This window comes from Lolium rigidum, chromosome 6 (assembly GCF_022539505.1).
Source record: "Lolium rigidum isolate FL_2022 chromosome 6, APGP_CSIRO_Lrig_0.1, whole genome shotgun sequence".
Lineage (NCBI taxonomy): Eukaryota > Viridiplantae > Streptophyta > Magnoliopsida > Poales > Poaceae > Lolium > Lolium rigidum.
Window position 1 is genome coordinate 201,531,684 of NC_061513.1, and position 18,584 is coordinate 201,550,267.

Consider the following 18,584-nt stretch of genomic DNA (forward strand, 5'->3'; position numbering starts at 1 on the left):
GAACTTTCATACACACCAAGAGTTCAAATTTTAGATTTGGTATTTTGATATCTATCTTTACTACTCCCTCCATCTATAAATAGATGCTAAAAATTTATTTAAATTTGGATGTATCTATACACTAAATCATGTCTAGATACATTCAAATTTAGACAAACTTTTAGCATCTATTTATGGACAGAGATAGTATTATATTTGAGTCCGTACATCATTAAAAATGTTTGATCTCAAAAATCAGGATAATCAAGGCCGTACAACTGCACCCTGCTCAAGGATTGACCATGTTGGACCGTTCGATGCGTTTTTAAGTACTTTCCCTCACCCGGTTGTTAGCATTAAGTTTAAATCTAATCAAATCATTATATCCTTCCTATTCATTTGCACACAATGAAAAATCATTATTCCTTTCCTATTCATTTGCACGCAATCAAATCAGCACTTCCCTCATTTCCTTCTTTTATTTATCACACGCAAGTCACGCGCACCAAGGAGATTGATTGCTTTCCCCCGATGGATGCCCTTACCCTTCAGCATGGTGTGAAGGCTGGAGCTAGGTATAGCTCGCTCCACCGGGTCGTAAGAGGGGCACATCGGTAGACGGCCGTGTCAAGTGGAGCGTCCCCGAGTTCACAGTTTGTGGTTGATCTGATGTGAGCTTATTCTGGTGGAAGTTGCATGCGAGTTTGCGAACCATATACGGAATCACAAACTCAGGGTCATCGAGGGAGCAAATCGTTGTCGTAAAGAAATTTCAAGCGTTGTAGTGGATTTCATTAAGTCCAACAATGTATCTGCAAATTGCATGTCCTCCATGGTAATGTTTGCGCAATATGTTCACCAGTGCATTTTTTTTTTTTTGCAGGCAGCGGATACCTCAAGCAAAAGATGAATGAGTTGTGATAAATTGATGCTGCTGGCTTTACAATTTTTATGCTTCACTGACGCTCCCTTGTCCGCTCTCTGAAGTAGGTGGTTCATCTACTCTTGTTTTTCCGTTTGTTTTATTCTTTTTAACTAAGTAATGTTCATTTCACTCAACTCACTATTATGTACACGGATTACGTAGGACATGTACACGGATTGTGGTTGGTCTGATTTAGCGTGAGTTTCTTCTTGTGGGAAGCTTCGACTTTTGATCATTTGTCTCAACTGAATCATGTGCAACACTTCCTTCATGAAGAATGTCATATTTTGAGCGGAACATGTAGAATGATGTTGTGCGGTGCCACAAAGTGCAAGCTTTTCAAATTATCGAGCACATAAACTTCTTATTCAGGATGATCACTTCTCAATGGGGCACGATAACTGACTAATAGCTCCAGAGTTTTGGTGGCATATATTGTAGATGCAAAGGATTGCTCATATTTGTGGATTCTTACTAACCTCTGGCAAATGATGCATTTAGTATTCCTGATTATCATGTCTGTTTGATAAGCATGTACATTTGTCGACAAAAATTGTACACATCAGAGGGCTACTCATATTTTTTCCAACAACTATTAAACCTTATATAGTTATCATACACAGTATTTTATAATTGTATTTTCCACGTTATCTATCTATTGCATACAACATTTATTATATAGGATGAAATTATGTTACAATATCTATTTGGCATCAGTTCCATCACATATTAAACACCATTTTTCTTGTTTTGTGGAATCCGAGGCTGCAGGGTTAGTGACAAGGGATTAACTTGTCAATGCCTACAGATTGTAGACTATGGTTTAGTTGGAAGTAGAGGGAAAGTAGATCTCGAGGGTTTCAGCCGGAAAAGTGCTCGACTACTAGAAAACTAGGGTTGTGTTGACAATGAAATCGATCCTCTCTTCGTCCCTCGACTCCCCCTTATATAGGAGGCGGAGCCGAGGGTTTCGTGATACACAAGTTACATAGTTCGGAGACAATCTGAGTCTGTCCCGTAGTAGTTACAAGTCAATATTCCTAATACAATTGTATCTTTCCAAACTCTAATTGGGCTTCCGAGCTTTATAATATTCGGGTCGTGGGCCTTCAATAAAACCCCGGTTACCATCTTCGGTTGGCCCATTGGGGATGCCTATGTCAGTAGCCCCCGAGATTTTGCTTGAATCGAAGAATCAGGGAAAATCTCCAACTTTATAATTACAATACAACTTCTTCGAGTTAACATACATTTTTAATAAATGAATCATATATTGTGCAGGGATAACGGTAATTGGGGCTAGTTCATCTGACGGATCAGGTACTAGTTAACTGCTCTTGTGGCAATCCACCAAAACCTACTTCAAGATCACGTCCCTGGACATGATCTCGGGATACTGGTGTAATTCGACATGCGCCGCTTAAGGTCTTACCAAATGTCGAATTTCAGCTATATTTTATTGGGTACCTAACGCGTCCGTTAGGATTTTTCTTCGCATCTGCTGACACGGAAAAAAGTAGCGAAACGCCGTCAGAGGCGGTGCCACGCCGCACAGGACGGATCCCGGGGACTTACCTTCGCAAAGTATTGCGGCATTCAGAGGTTAATTTGCGACTGAGGCTCTCTGAGAATATATTGTCGAGTACTTTTTCGGCTGCTGGAATAGCACATTTATTCGAGTCATCGGATGACTTATATATTTGTATCTTGTCCTCCCGATGGGAGTATATGAAGAGTTACTTGTATAACTCGAAATATGCTCATCACACTCTTTATAGTTTCATCGGGCACGCGAACAGCGTTCCCGATGGGAGTAGCCCCCGAGGCTACAGCCAAGTGTTTGTACTTGGTTGTAGGCTCACCATTTTAACATCCTTTGTCGCTATATTGTCATCTTTTCGAATTCTTCTATCTTTTTCGGGTGCGCGACCAGCGCTCCCGATGGGAGTAGCCCCCGAGCATATGGACAAATGCTTGCATTTGATCATAGGCTCTCGCCTTTTCTTTCTTGCCATACCCGAGGTTTCCTTCTTTCCAAAGTAGCCCCCGATCGAGCATTTGATCAAAAACTTGTATTTGATCAAAAGCTCTCGAAATTATCATCACTTCTTGTTTGTCACCAATCTTCATAACACCGCAGTAGAGATTTTCCTTTGTTAAAGTGACATCAGTGCTGACGATAGCCACAACCCCTGTACCGGGAAAACGCATGTCACTGGCTTGTGGACCCAAAATCTGCGGCATTTTGACATGTTGCGCAAGTGGGGGACACACGTCCTCTGCTTTTTCTGGCACGCGCGCTGTAGCGCCTGTCCAGTTCCTTCACAGTGAAAATACGTTTTTACCCCTTGAACCACGTGTAAAGCATCAAGCCTATTACTGCTGCATCCAACGGTGCGTCGATTCGCAAGCTTCCTATAAAGGACCTTCTTCTTCCTCCGTTCCCCCCTTCGCTGCGCCGCACCTTTGCTATGTCTCTCTCCAAAATCCCCCATTGCCACAAAACGTTCATGCGCCCGTGCTTGCTTCCTTATTGCAGTCAATCCCACTGAATGCCGATGCGGTCAAGACTCACCAAGCACACCTCCCCCATGGCGACGGAAGACCCGCAGTTCTCCGAGTGGGAGAGATCTAGGATCTCCAACCAGGACGTGAACCTGCTCAAGAAGCTCGGGTTCATGAAACAGGAGAAGACGCTGATCTTCCCCGGCGAGGAGAGCTACCCCACGCCGCGCATTGGATACCGGGTAACCTTTGTTGACCACCTCATCCACGGTTTAGCTACTCTGATCCATGAATTTCTTCGTGGATTACTCTTTGTTTACGGTCTGTAGCTTCATCATCTCACCCCCAATTACATCCTTCACATCTCTATCTTCATTACTGAAAGGACACGGATGTCGCCTAGAGGGGGGTGAATAGGCGATTTAAAACTTTTACGAGATGGGCTTAACAAATGCGGAATAAAACTAGCGTTTACTTTGTCAAGCCCAAAGCCTATATACTATGGTTCACCTATGTGCACCAACAACTTATTCTAAGAAATGCAAGCAAGTATGTGATAGCAAGATATATATAACTTCAAGCACGATGGCTATCACAAGGTAAAGTGCATAAGTAAAGAGCTCGGGTATAGAGATAACCGAGGCACGCGGGAGACGATGATTTATCCCGGAGTTCACACTCTTGCGAGTGCTAATCTCCGGTGGAGAGGTGCGGTGGCTTAGTGCTCCCGAACGCCACAGAGGCTCACCTTGAGGTTTGGTTGCTCGATGCACACCAACGCCACAAAGGCCTCACCCCAAGATGTGGTACTCACACCACACACCGAACGCCACGAAGGCGCCTCACCTAAATCTCCGGTGACCCTCGCCACAAAGGCCTAGGTCACGGTTCCACTAAGGGATTTCCTTCGAGGCGGAAACCGGGCCTTACACAAAGCTTGGGGCACGCATCCACAACTTAATTGGAGGCTCCCAAGAAATCGCCACAAAGGCCTCAAATCCGTCTAGGGTTCCAAGAACCCAAGAGTAACAACTTTCTTGCTTTCACTTCCACGAATCACCGTGGAGAACTCAAACCGATGCACCAAATGCAATGGCAAGAACACCACAAAGATGCTCAAGTACTTCTCTCTCAAATTCCAACAAAGCTACAAAAGCTATTGGGGGAATAAGAGAGGAAGAACAAATAGGAGGAGGAACACCAAATTTCTCCAAGATCTAGATCTAGTGGATTCCCCTCACAAAGAGATGGATTTAATTTGTGAAGATGTAGATCTAGATCTCCTCTATCTATCTCTCAAATAGATGCAAGATTCATGGGAGGGAGAGGGAGATAGCAAGCTCAAAGAAGGTCAACAATGGAGGCAAAAAAGAGCTCAAACGGTTGGGAAACTTTGGGGAAGAAGACCCCCTTAAATAGGGCAAGAGAATCTGCCCGTTATGCACAAAACTCGTCAAAACCGGAACTTCCGGTCATTTGGGGCGGAACTTCCGCCCCCCGGAAGTTCCGGCCAACTTCCGGGTGAAGTAGGGCGCCCCCGGAATGCTCCCGGTATGTTTTCTGCGTGCAGAATCGTCATTTCCGGAAGTTCACCGGAAGTAGGGCGGAAGTTCCGGCCACCGGAACTTCCGGCCAACTTCCGGCCAAAAAACGGCTTCACGGAAAGTTGAATAACTTTTGCATCCGGACTCGATTTTGATGATCTTGGGCTCGTTTCAAAGCTAGTAACAAGCTCTACAAGATCATGCAGGGAACCATCATAGTCCAGTAAGGTAGGATATAAATAAATGATGAAAGATTTGACCTATCTAAAAAAGACATGCCGGTAAAACCTCCAACCTCGAAAATGCAACAACTTGAGTTAGGAAACTCGGATTTAGGTGAAACCAATTTTGTTGTAAAGAAGATGACAAGAGCTACCCCACAAAGAGTGAAAAGCTGAAGAACAAGTGGGGTAGGTTTTTCTATGTATTTTAGAGTGAAACCTCTCAATACGAGAAACCGAGAAAAACTCCAATATCGAAAACGCAACAAGTGATTCATGCGGAATTCGTTTTCGATGAACTAGAGCTTGTCATGAGAATAAGCACAAGCTCTAAAACACCATATGGATAAGATACAAATAACAACCAAGAAATATGATGCAAGGATGCAAAGGTTTGAGCTCTTCGAAGGATACGATCGAGTTACTCACTCGAGAGCCCTCTTGATAGTACGGCAACTAAACTATAAACCGGTCTCCAACTACACTATGAGACCGGTGAGAAAGAAACCCTATCAAGAGCAAACCTTATACTTTCGCATTCCACTTGAGCTCGATGATGATGATCTTGACCGCAACAAGATGGAACGCCTTTGCTTGTGCTTGCTTGACGAAGTCTTGTAGATTGCTCCCCCATAAACCACCATGGGAGAGCTTCTTCTTCGGCGCAACTTCACATATCCATGATCACCATATGGATGGCAAGAGTCAATCAAAGGATCTCTTCAAGATGGCTCATCTTGAACTAGCACTTCATTTCTCCATGGCAAGCTTCAAGCTTATGATCTCTTCGACTTGGCTCATCTTGAACTTGCACTTCATTTCTTCATTATTCATCATGTTGATGTCTTGAAGTAACTTGAGGGCTCACTTCATCTTCATCTTCAAGACATACATGACACTTGATATCCTTCATCAATTTCTTCTTATTGCAACCTAATACAAACATGTTGATGTCTTGAAGTAACTTGATGGCTCACTTCATCTTCATCTTCAAGACATACTTGACACTTGATATCCTTCATCAAATTCTTCTTATTGCAACCTTGAAGCCAATATATGGTTCAAGAATTGCCTATGGACAACTCCTACAAATATAACTCAATGCAAACATTAGTCCATAGGGATTGTCATTAATTACCAAAACCACACATGGGGGCTCCATGCACTTTCAATCTCCCCCATTTTGGTAATTGATGACAATCTCGTTGAGAGGGTTTATATAAGGAATTGAAGTAACAAACAAGTTGAATATATAGAGCAAACTACCCCATAATATATGCGCGTGTGAATGATCTTGACTTTCATTGCATATATTGGCATTCAAAGCCTAGTGGAGTTTCCTCTAACTATTCAACTATGCAAAGCAACAAGATGCAATGCAATGAAGGCACATGCTTAAGCACAAAGCAAAGACATAACCAAATTCCCTTAAACCCTCCAAACTTCTCCCCCATTGGCACCAATTGCCGAAATGGGTGAAAAATTTATTAGAAGGTCAATATAGTGAGAGTTCCTCCATAGCGTGTGCATTTCTCATAATTTGAGTGGAATCAAATGCACGTATCCAATGATGAATATTCGGAAGGAATCACACTATAGATAGAATCAAAGATTGCAAAAAGATAACAAAGTCTAGAAGCTTCAACAAATGAAGCAAGCAACCAAATGAACCACAAAGAAGATACCACTAGTGGAAAACAGGGCTTCCGTCGGAGCCTTTTGTCGCGGGCGCGCCAGCACCCGCGACAAATGGCCTGGCCACGTCGCCCCGAAACCATGTGGAGCCGTCAGGGCCTTTTGTCGCGGCCTTTTGTCGCGGGCCGTATTACGACCCGCGACAAAAGGGGTCTGAGGGCTGGCGCCTCCTGACGGCACCCCTTTTGTCGCGGGTCGTAATACGGCCCGCGACAATAGGGCCATGCCTATATATAGAAGCAGCCACCCCCCCACCTCATATTTTCCTTGGTGGTGAAGGTGGAGGTGTATGCTAGCTCATTTTTTCTACATGTGCACAAGAGGTGTTTGATGGAATGCTTGTGAGAGGGATGCCACTTGGTTTTATTTGATAAGATTTCTCCTCTTTTTGATCCTAAAAGGTTAGCAACTATTTTCTCGACTATATATATATGCATAGTCCGTACAATACTAATTTTAGCAAGGTGATTGCATCCGATACATATATAATTGTACTTATGATGCGGATGAGTCATCCATGGATGTACGGTAACCGATGTGCTCCCGCTTTCGGAGAGGGCGTGAATTCTTTCCTGCTTGTGGCCGAGGCCAACAAGTCGAAGCAAGGTTTTATGTGTCTGTCCATGTCTAAAATGTAAGAACGAGAAGGATTACTCTTGCTCAAGAGACATTAAGAGCCACCCGCTTCGGTTTGGATTCATGTCCAGCTATAATGTTTGGACCAAGCACGGAGAAGAAGGGGTTATGATGGAAGACGGCGATGAGGAAGAAGATAATGATGACCAGTACCGATCTATGTTCTCTCGAATGCTTTGATACCGCAATGGACGACAATGAAGAAGAAGGAGGTGAAGAACAGGCATCGGATGATCCCGTTGACGATGATCTTCGTCGGGCCATTTCGATGCAAGAAGAGACCGTGGCACGGATAAGGAGAGGTTGCGGTTCGACAAGATGTTAGAGGACCACCACAAATTGTTGTACCCAGAGTTGTGAAGATGGGCATAGAAAGTCTGGGTAGCATATTGGAATTGCTGAAATGGAAGGCGAGAGGTCGGTGTGACTGACTCGGGATTTGAGAAATTGATGATAATATTAAAGAAGTTGTTTCCAAGAAATAATGAGTTGCCCGTCGATACATATGAAGCAAAGAAGCTTATCTCGCCCTCTAGGATTAGATGTGCGGAAGATACATGCATGCATTAATGATCGTATCCTCTACCGCGGTGAGAAGTACGAGAATTTGAATAAATATCCGATATGTGGTGCATTGCGGTATAAGATCGGAAAAGATGACCCTGGTGATGTTGAGGGCGAGCCACCCGGGAAGAGGGTTCTGCGAAGGTGATGTGGTATGCTCCAATAATACCACGGTTGAAACGTTTGTTCGAAACAAAGAGCATGCCCAATTGTTGCGATGGCACATGGAAGAACGTAAGAAAGACGCGATGTTGAGGCACCCCGCCGATGGTCGGCAGTGGAGAAACATCGGGAGAGAGTTCCCGGATTTTGCGACTGAGGCAAGGAACTTATACTTTGGTCTAAGTACGGATGGCATGAATCCTTTTGGGGAGCAGAGCTGCAGCCACAGACACCGGCCCGTGACTCTATGTATCTACAACCTTCCTCCTTGGTTGTGCATGAAGCGGAAGTTCATTATGATGCCGGTGCTTATCCAAGGCCCAAAGCAACCGGGCAACGACATTGATGTGTACCTAAGGCCATTAGTCGATGAACTTTTGGAGTTGTGGGCCAAACCAGGTGTACGTGTGTGGGATGAGCACACCGAGCAAGAATTTGACCTACGAGGGTTGCTATTCGTAACCATCAATGATTGGCCTGCTCTCGGTAACATTTCGGGACGGACGAACAAAGGATACAATGCATGCACACACCTGTTTAGATGAGACCGAAAGTAAATATTTGGGAAAAAGCAGAAAAGTTGTGTACCCGTTCAATCGTCGTTACCTTCCGCGCAAGCATCCCTTAAGGAAAAAAGGAAAGCATTTCGATGGCGAGGCAGACCGCCGTCCGAAGCCTATCCCCCGTAGTGGTGCCGACACCCTCTCTCCACCGACACCGACATCCTCTCTCGCAAACCGACACCCTCTCTCGCAAACTAGCATCGCCGACACCCTCTCTCTCTCGCAAACACGCGTCCACCGACACCCTCTCTCTCTCGCAAACACGCGTCGCCGACACCCTCTCTCTCTCGCAAACACGCGTCGCCGACACCCTCTCTCTCTCTCTCGCAAACACGCGTCGCCGACACACTCTCCCTCTCGCAAACACGCGTCGCCGACACCATCTCCCTCTCGCAAACACGCGTTGCCGACACACTCTCCCTCTCGCAAACACGCATCGCCAACACCCTCTCCCTCTCGCAAACACGCGTCGCCGACACCCTCTCCCTCTCGCAAACACGTGTCGCCGATTAGGGTTAGGGTTTGGTTTGTGTTTGATTAGGGTTAGGGTTTGGTTTGTGTTTGATTAGGGTTAGGGTTAGAACATGTACTTATCGATTTAATTCTTTTGCGAAACAATGGATCCATTCGAACGGGACTTGGAACAGGAAGACATGTTCGCGGACATAATCCGCGATGGTACAGAAGCCGACCGAGAAGACCGCGGCTCCGGTCATGGAGAAGCCGACGGCTCCGGTGATGGAGAAGCCGACGGAGCCGGTGACGGAGAAGCCGACGGCTCCGGTGACGGAGAAGCCAACGGCTCCGGTCATGACGAGGTATTAATGGAATTCTATATGTACATATGTATTGAGGCATTAGTATAGAGGCATTAATGCAATTCTATATGTATTCTCTTAGGCCTCCAAAGATAAGATAGAGAAACGAGGCCCGGCAAAGAAGTTGAGCAAAAAAGACCACTTCACAATTGAAGCTATATCACCGGAAGGCCAACCGGTGGTACCCGCGAGTGTCGGAGTGACATTCAAAAATCGGTGCGGAGTTGTGGTTAGAGATCGTATCCCGATCACCGTCGAGAGAATGGAACAAGACCAAGAATGTGACCGAAAATCAGGTTGCCGATAGGTACAAAGACACACTTTTCAGCGACCTCATGGCACATTTCACTTTGCCGGATTTGGGATCGGAGTCCGAGAATGCTAAGCGGCGGGCGCTAGTGAAGAAATGGGCTCTTAAGAAGATGGGGGAACTTTTCCGGGCGTATAAGAACGAGGTTATGGCAAAATTATAAGAAAGACAAGAAGCCTCCATTATTCGAGAACTACCTAGCGAAGCGGAGCATAACCGGGAAGAATTTGTGAGGTACAAAGAATCGAGAGGAGGTCTGTGAACCTGTCAACGAAAAACAAGAAGAATGCAAGCGAAAAGAAATATCACCATCATACGGGGCGAGGGGGCTACGGAGGGGCCATGCCTAAGTGGGATGCACAAGAGGCCGAGATGGAGTCGAAGGGGATCACTCCGGAACCCACGCGAGAAGGATGGGACACTAGGGCTCGAAATTGGTTCCTCGCGCATGGCCGTGAGTATGACATGAAGACAGGGAACATTGTTGAAAGTGACACCGGGGTTAGGGTACCCGGGCAAAAATGGATTGAAGTGATGGCAGATATAAAGGCGGGAAAACTTAAGTTTGCTCCCGATAGAGAGAAAGATTTGTCGACGCTTGTCCTCGGTAATCCCGAGAAGGGAGGACGAACAAGAGGCTTCGGCCCTAGTGTTCCATGGTCGCTTGGGTTTCCGGCCGACGCGGAGACTTATAGAAGCCGAGCGAGAGCTAAACAACGCCGGCTGGAGGTGCGAGAATGACCGGATGGCCGAGTTCCAACGCCGACTTGACCAGCAGCAGCGGGAGCTTCAGCAGCGGCAGCGGGAGATAAATGAACTAAAAGGACAGCGCCCGCTAGATAATACCGCCGACATATCTCGGCGACGAGACGACGAGCGTGGCCGACTCGGAGGCCCCTTCTACACGGATGATGATAGATGCCGGTCCCGGCGACCCCTTGGATGGAATCAAGGAGCAAACACCTTGTGATCTCCATGAGGTGTTCGGGAAGGTTTCGTTAAGGTGGCGGTCGGCTATGTCTTACCGGCATTTGGACTCGAAGGTGAGCCGGCAACATGGCATGGCAATCCGATTCCAGCTGGCTATGCTCGTGTCGGGGTGGATTCGGTTGTCCCGTCGTGGGGGACATTGGAGCTCGATATCCCCGGAGGTGATGGGGGGCTTACACTCGGAGAGGTGCTTGGGAGAAGTCATTCTCCGGGAAAAGAAGAACATCAAGCTGCCAGGCTGGGTAGCCCCTAGTACCGGTCGTCCGAGCAGGTCACCATCACCTCCTCCGGATGATCGCAGGCCACCATCACCTCCTCCTACTGATCACATGTCGCCACCATCACCCCATGGGTACGACGTCGACCACGACATCGGTAGTCCATCTCCATCTCCAGCGCCGCCGCCTCCGCCCAAGAAGACTCAGAATGCACCCAGCCGGAAGCGTTTCAAGAGTCCTGTCCGCAAGAGGTCGCCCCTCCCAAAAGTACCAAAGGTTCCTCCCCCCGTCCTTACGATCGTACCCCGGAGGAAAATGATGCCATTGTTAAGAAAATCAATTATGATTTTTTTCATAAGCCAAAACCTCCTGCGCCGAGCCATACACGGAGAAGCAAATAGCATATGCTACTAGTTTTCCGAACACACCATCGCGAGTATGACTTACACGAGAAGAAGGATGACTATACACGCACTCTTGCGAAGGTAATTGACAAAAAGAAGGCTGAAAAGGCTAAGGAGAAGGACATTGCTGGCACGAGCAAATCATCGGCTAGAAGTGCAACCGAGAATAAGTCAACTTCAACAAGTGCACCCCTCAAGGCCAAGCAAACGACAAAAGGCAAAAAGAGAAAGGAAGTTCCCCTCCTCGGTGCTCGGCCCAAACAATCGATCCCGGCACTCAAAGTGCTTAATGTTCCCAAGTCTGTACCAGGAACATGGTGGTTTCGATATGGAAGAAGCTGCAAAGCTAGCGGCTGCTCGTGACGTTACCGTGGAGGAATTGCTGTCTGCAGCGGATGCTTGCACTACCCACCGCTCGATATAGCTCCTAAATTTGTCTACGGGGCCGACTTGGTCAGCACAGAGCAGCTGCTTAAACTGCCAACACATATGCGGAATTTGCATCGGTGGTACCTTGATGCATGCAAGGAGAACATAAGGTTCATCGTGGCGAGTATACCATGGGAATATTACTACCGAAAGGAGGAGATCCATATTGAGATGAATGAACTCGGCGAGTTATTCAATCTAGATGCCCTCGACAAATCTCTCATGAGTTGCTATTGCTTGTAAGTTGTTAACTACATATAAGTTCATTTTCATTCAGTTCATGTTCGTTTTCATTGCATATATATACTCATTATATCTTATGTGTTCTCTTATGCGGATCGAAGATCGGTGAATGCAAAAGTAATAATATTATCAATATTGGGTTTGTTGACCCGGATAAAGTACATGTTCAAACGGTAAAGTTTAATGCCCAAGAAACGGGGGAAACCTACTAAGGTTTTTGGGGGAGCAATATTTACGTGATTCAATATTGTTTCCTTACAACTACGAGTGAGAGTCTTAATGATCTTTATGCACATTCAATTTTTCTTACTCGATGTTAAGTGTAATTCCCGACGTATATGCATAACATGTGCAGCTTCCACTTGGATTCTACTAGACATTCAACCCGATAAGGAAATAGTTGAAGTAAAAGACCCACCGAGTAGAGGCGTGGACGGGTTCCAAGGACTTGCGAAGTTGCTCCAAGTGTAATTTCCTTCATCGCCGCGCTTTATCATTCGTGAGATATCAATTAATTATCCACTCATTCAATCATTCTTTTGCACTGGCAGGGCTTGGACCGCTTTCAAGAGACATCGTAAGGACGGTACACAGGCGGAGAAGCTAACATTTACTCCTGTACCGTGCCCCCAGCAGCCACAAGGGACGAATCTATGTGGATACTACGTTTGCGAGTCCATTCGCATGTTAACCATCGAGAAGCAGAACAATAATAAATTCAACGTAAGCAATAACATTCACAACTTTATTTATTATCATCAATATTTCGTTATCAAGACCGATATAGTCATACTCATCTCATTTTCGTATATAGGTCGACTTCATGCGGGACGGACTCCAACCAAAGGAACACGCACTAGGAATCGCGGAGGAACCGGCGGGACTTTTGATTAAAGATGTACTAAACAACAAAGGCTTGTTTAGTCCAAATAGATGCTCTACCTCCAAATAGACGGTCGTTAGTACCGCTTGTCGATCGTGAGCTAAATGTATATATGTAGGGAATCTACGAATATGTGTAAGGGGAATCGACTTTTGCTTGCAATATTTGTTTGATCGATCTATATATATATATTGAATGAACGTGTACAACTTCTAGTAGCGTACAAATATATGCAACTTCTATTTTAGAACGAAAAAAAATGAAATAACGAGGCGGTCGGTGGCGGGGAGGGGTGCTGCACCCCTCAAACCCTAAAGCGAGCAGCGTTGTGCGCGCGCCACGTAGAGGGCCTTTTGTCGCGGGTGGTAATACCGCCCGCGACAAAGGGCTTGTGCCGTGCGCGCCCGCGGCTGCCACGTGGTGGACCTTATGTCGCGGGTCGTAAGTGACCCGCGACAAAAGGTTAACCCTTTTGTCGCGCCACCTTTGTCGCGGCTGGCCGCCCGCGACAAAAGGGCCTTACCACCCGGAACAAAAGGCCTGTTATCTACTAGTGTACCAAAAGAAAGATAGATATTATGATAAGATCAAGAAGATTACTCTAAATAATATGAGGAAGCTCCCCAAGGTTTGTGCACAAAACTAGACAATTTGCATTGGAGTAGAAAGTGCACAAACATGGAATCATCACTCCCATAATATCATTCCAAAAAAAGATACCAAGTGAATCAAACTCTAATGATCACCAAAAGATAGTTCTCTAAATCAAATTAGGAAGCTCCCCAAGGTACATGCATAAATTAAAATGTTGTATTTGAATACAATATGCATAACATGGAATCCTCACTCCCTCATTACCATTTAAAACACAAACATTTGCAATAGATCATAGATAGAAAAATAAGCTTAACACTTGCAACAAACAAATAGTTGAGCAACAAGTAAGAGGCACCATAATAAAAAGGCTCAACAAAGAGGATATGTGAAAGGCATGATAAAGCATATTATAAGATTATTACAAGGATGAGCAAAAAGCATCATCATAGTATTCAATGAATTATATGCTTAGCATGACCAATCAACATGCAATAAATAAATAAGATATCAAAAGGAGATGTATCATCTCTTATGTGTATAAGTTTCTCTAAGTGGGCAATATCACAAAGATATTTATCCACAAAGAAACATGCACACATAAAATAGATACGCAAAAAATATAGTATGATATCCAAGACGAAGTCATGCAATATACCAATAAGAGTTTTTGCTTAATAGCATGGCCAAAGGCTCAATTTTATCTTATTGTACATTCATGAACTTCAACCACAAACAACTAAAATACATCACAAATATCAACAAGGGATAGAAGATAGTTGGGATGCATTTGAGAAAGGCAACAAGTATCACAAACGAGGATACCAAAAGAAGTAACTAAATTTGCACTTTCATCTATATTGCACATGTAAGAGCCTTGAGGAATTGATATGCAATAAAATTGCTAGATAGGCATAGTTGGGATGGATGAATCATGAGCATGATTTAAAATACTTCCCAACAAATGCACTCATCTCAAATTACTCACATTCACAATAAAGAGGTTTCATAAAAACTTTTGCAAGAAGCACAACATTTGCAAATCAAGAGATTCATGCCAAGATGCAACCACATGGTTGGATGCTAGAAAAATATGCATGAGAAGATACTTGTTACCGAGATAACATTGGTGTGGATGTATGATACGTCTCCGACGTATCGATAATTTCTTATGTTCCATGCCACATTATTGATGATATCTACATGTTTTATACACATTATATGTCGTATTTATGCATTTTCTGGCACTAACCTATTAACGAGATGCCAAAGAGCCGATTCTTTGTTTTTCGCTGTTTTTGGTTTCGGAAATCCTACAAAGGAAATATTCTCGGAATTGGACGAAATCAACGCCCGGGGTCCTATTTTGCCACGAAGCTTCCAGAAGACCGAAGGAGAGTCGAAGTGGGGCCACGAGGTGGCGACACACCAGGGCGGCGCGGCCCAGGCCCTGGCCGCGCCGGCCTGTGGTGTGGGCCCCTCGCGACGCCCCTTTACCTGCCCTTCCGCCTACAAATAGCCTTCGTCGCGAAACCCCCAGTACCGAGAGCCACGATACGGAAAACCTTACTGTTACGCCGCCGCCAATCCCATCTCGGGGGATTCTGGAGATCACCTCCGGCACCCTGCCGGAGAGAGGAATCATCTCCCGGAGGACTCTTCACCGCCATGGTCGCCTCCGGAGTGATGAGTGAGTAGTTCACCCCTGGACTATGGGTCCATAGCAGTAGCTAGATGGTTGTCTTCTCCTCATGTGCTTCATTGTCGGATCTTGTGAGCTGCCTAACATGATCAAGATCATCTATCCGTAATTCTATATGTTGTGTTTGTCGGGATCCGATGGATAGAGAATACTATGTTATGTTGATTATCAATCTATTACCTATGTGTTGTTTATGATCTTGCATGCTCTTCGTTATTAGTAGAGGCTCGGCCAAGTTTTTGCTCTTAACTCCAAGAGGGAGTATTTATGCTCGATAGTGGGTTCATGTCTCCGTGAATGCGGGGAGTGACAGAAATCTCTAAGGTTATGGATGTACTTGTTGCCACTAGGGATAAAACATTGATGCTATGTCCGAGGATGTAGTTATTGATTACATTACGCACCATACTTAATGCAATTGTCCGTTGTTTTGCAACTTAATACTTGGAAGGGGTTCGGATGATAACCTCGAAGGTGGACTTTTTAGGCATAGATGCATGCTGGATAGCGGTCTATGTACTTTGTCGTAATGCCCAATTAAATCTCACAATACTCATCATGTCATGTATGTGCATTGTTATGCCCTCTCTATTTGTCAATTGCCCGACTGTAATTTGTTCACCCAACATGCTATCTTATGGGAGAGACACCTCTAGTGAACTGTGGACCCCGGTCCATTCTTTACATCTGAAATACAAATCTGCTGCAATACTTGTTCTTTACTGTTTTCTGCAAACAATCATCATCCACACTATACATCTAATCCTTTGTTACAGCAAGCCGGTGAGATTGACAACCTCACTGTTTCGTTGGGGCAAAGTACTTTGGTTGTGTTGTGCAGGTTCCACGTTGGCGCCGGAATCCCTGGTGTTGCGCCGCACTACATCCCGCCGCCATCAACCTTCAACGTGCTTCTTGACTCCTACTTGGTTCGATTAAACCTTGGTTTCTTGCGAGGGAAAACTTGCTGCTGTGCGCATCATACCTTCCTCTTGGGGTTCCCAACAGACGTGTTAACTACGCGCAATCAAGCTCTTTTTCTGGCGCCGTTGCCGGGGAGATCAAGACACGCTGCAAGGGGAGTCTCCACAATCCAATCTCTTTACTTTGTTTTGTCTTGCTTTATTTTATTTACTTACTTGTTTGCTGCATTATATCAAAACACAAAAAAATTAGTTGCTAGCTTTACTTTATTTACTGTCTTGCACTCTATATCAAAAACACAAGAAAATTAGTTACTTGCATTTACTTTATCTAGTTTGCTTTATTTACTACTGCTAAAATGGCTACCCCTGAAAATACTAAGTTGTGTGACTTCACAACCACAAAAAATAATGATTTCTTATGCACACCTATTGCTCCACCTGCTACTACAACATAATTCTTTGAAATTAAACCTGCTTTACTGAATCTTGTTATGAGAGAGCAATTTTCTGCTGTTAGTTCTGATGATGCTGCTGCCCATCTCAATAACTTTGTTGAATTGTGTGAAATGCAAAAGTATAAAGATGTAGATGGTGACATTATAAAATTAAAATTGTTTCCTTTCTCATTAAGAGGAAGAGCTAAAGATTGGTTGCTATCTCTGCCTAAGAATAGTATTGATTCATGGACTAAATGCAATGATGCTTTTATTGGTAGATATTATCCCCCTGCTAAAATTATATCTTTGAGAAGTAGCATAATGAATTTTAAGCAATTAGATAATGAACATGTTGCTCAAGCTTGGGAAAGAATGAAATCTTTGGTTAAAAATTGCCCAACCCATGGACAGACTACTTGGATGATCATCCAAACCTTTTATGCGAGATCGAACTTTTCTTCGCGGAACCTATTGGATTCAGCTACTTGGAGGTACCTTTATGTCCATCACTCTTGGTGAAGCAACAAAGCTCCTTGATAATATGATGATTAATTACTCTGAATGGCACACGGAAAGAGCTCCACAAGGTAAGAAGGTAAATTCGTCGAAGAAACCTCTTCCTTGAGTGATAAGATTGATGCTATTATGTCTATGCTTGTGAATGATAGGACTAATGTTGATCCTAATAATGTTCCGTTAGCTTCATTGGTTGCCCAAGAAGAACATGTTGATGTAAACTTCATTAAAAATAATAATTTCAACAACAATGCTTATCGGAACAATTCTAGTAATAACTATAGGCCATATCCTTATAATAATGGTAACGGTTATGCTAATCCTTATGGGAATTCTTACAACAATAATAGGGATACACCCCCTGGACTTGAAGCTATGCTTAAAGAATTTATTAGTACACAAACTGCTTTTAACAAATCTGTTGAGGAAAAGCTCAATAAAATTAATATTCTCGCTTCGAAGGTTGATAGTCTTGCCTCTGATGTTGATCTTTTGAAATTGAAAGTTATGCCTAATAGGGATATTGAAAATAAAATTGTTACTACAACAAATGCCATCCAAGTTAGAATTAATGAGAATATAAGATTGATGGTTGAATTGCATGCTAGGTGGGAAAGAGAAGAAAATGAAAAACTAGCTAAAGAGAATAATGTAGCTAAAGTTTGGACTATTACCACTACTAGTAATGTTAATGATTCACATGTTGCTGCACCTCCTACTAATAATGGTGAAATAATTGGTGTTGGCAATGTTACTACTCCTAGTGCAAAGCGTGCAAAATTGCTCGAAACTGCTAAAGCTGCTGAAACCGCTCGTGATAAAACTGCTGAAATTTTTTCCAACATTGGGGATGATGATCCCATTGCTTTAGATTATAATGGTTTGGATTTTGATGATTGCCACATCTCTGAAGTTATAAAGTTCTTACAAAAACTTGCTAAGAGTCCCAATGCTAGTGCTATAAACTTGGCTTTCACGAAACATATTACAAATGCTCTCATAAAAGCTAGAGAAGAGAAACTAAAACTTGAAACTTCTATTCCTAGAAAGCTAGAGGATGGTTGGGAGCCCATCATTAAGATGAAGGTCAATGACTTTGATTGTAATGCTTTATGTGATCTTGGTGCAAGTATTTCCGTTATGCCTAAGAAAACTTATAATATGCTTGACTTGCCACCATTGAAAAATTGTTATTTGGATGTTAATCTTGTTGATAATGCTATAATGAAACCTTTGGGGAGAGTTGATAATGTTCGCATTACCGTTAACAATAACCTTGTCCCCGTTGATTTTGTTGTCTTGGATATTGAATGCAATGCA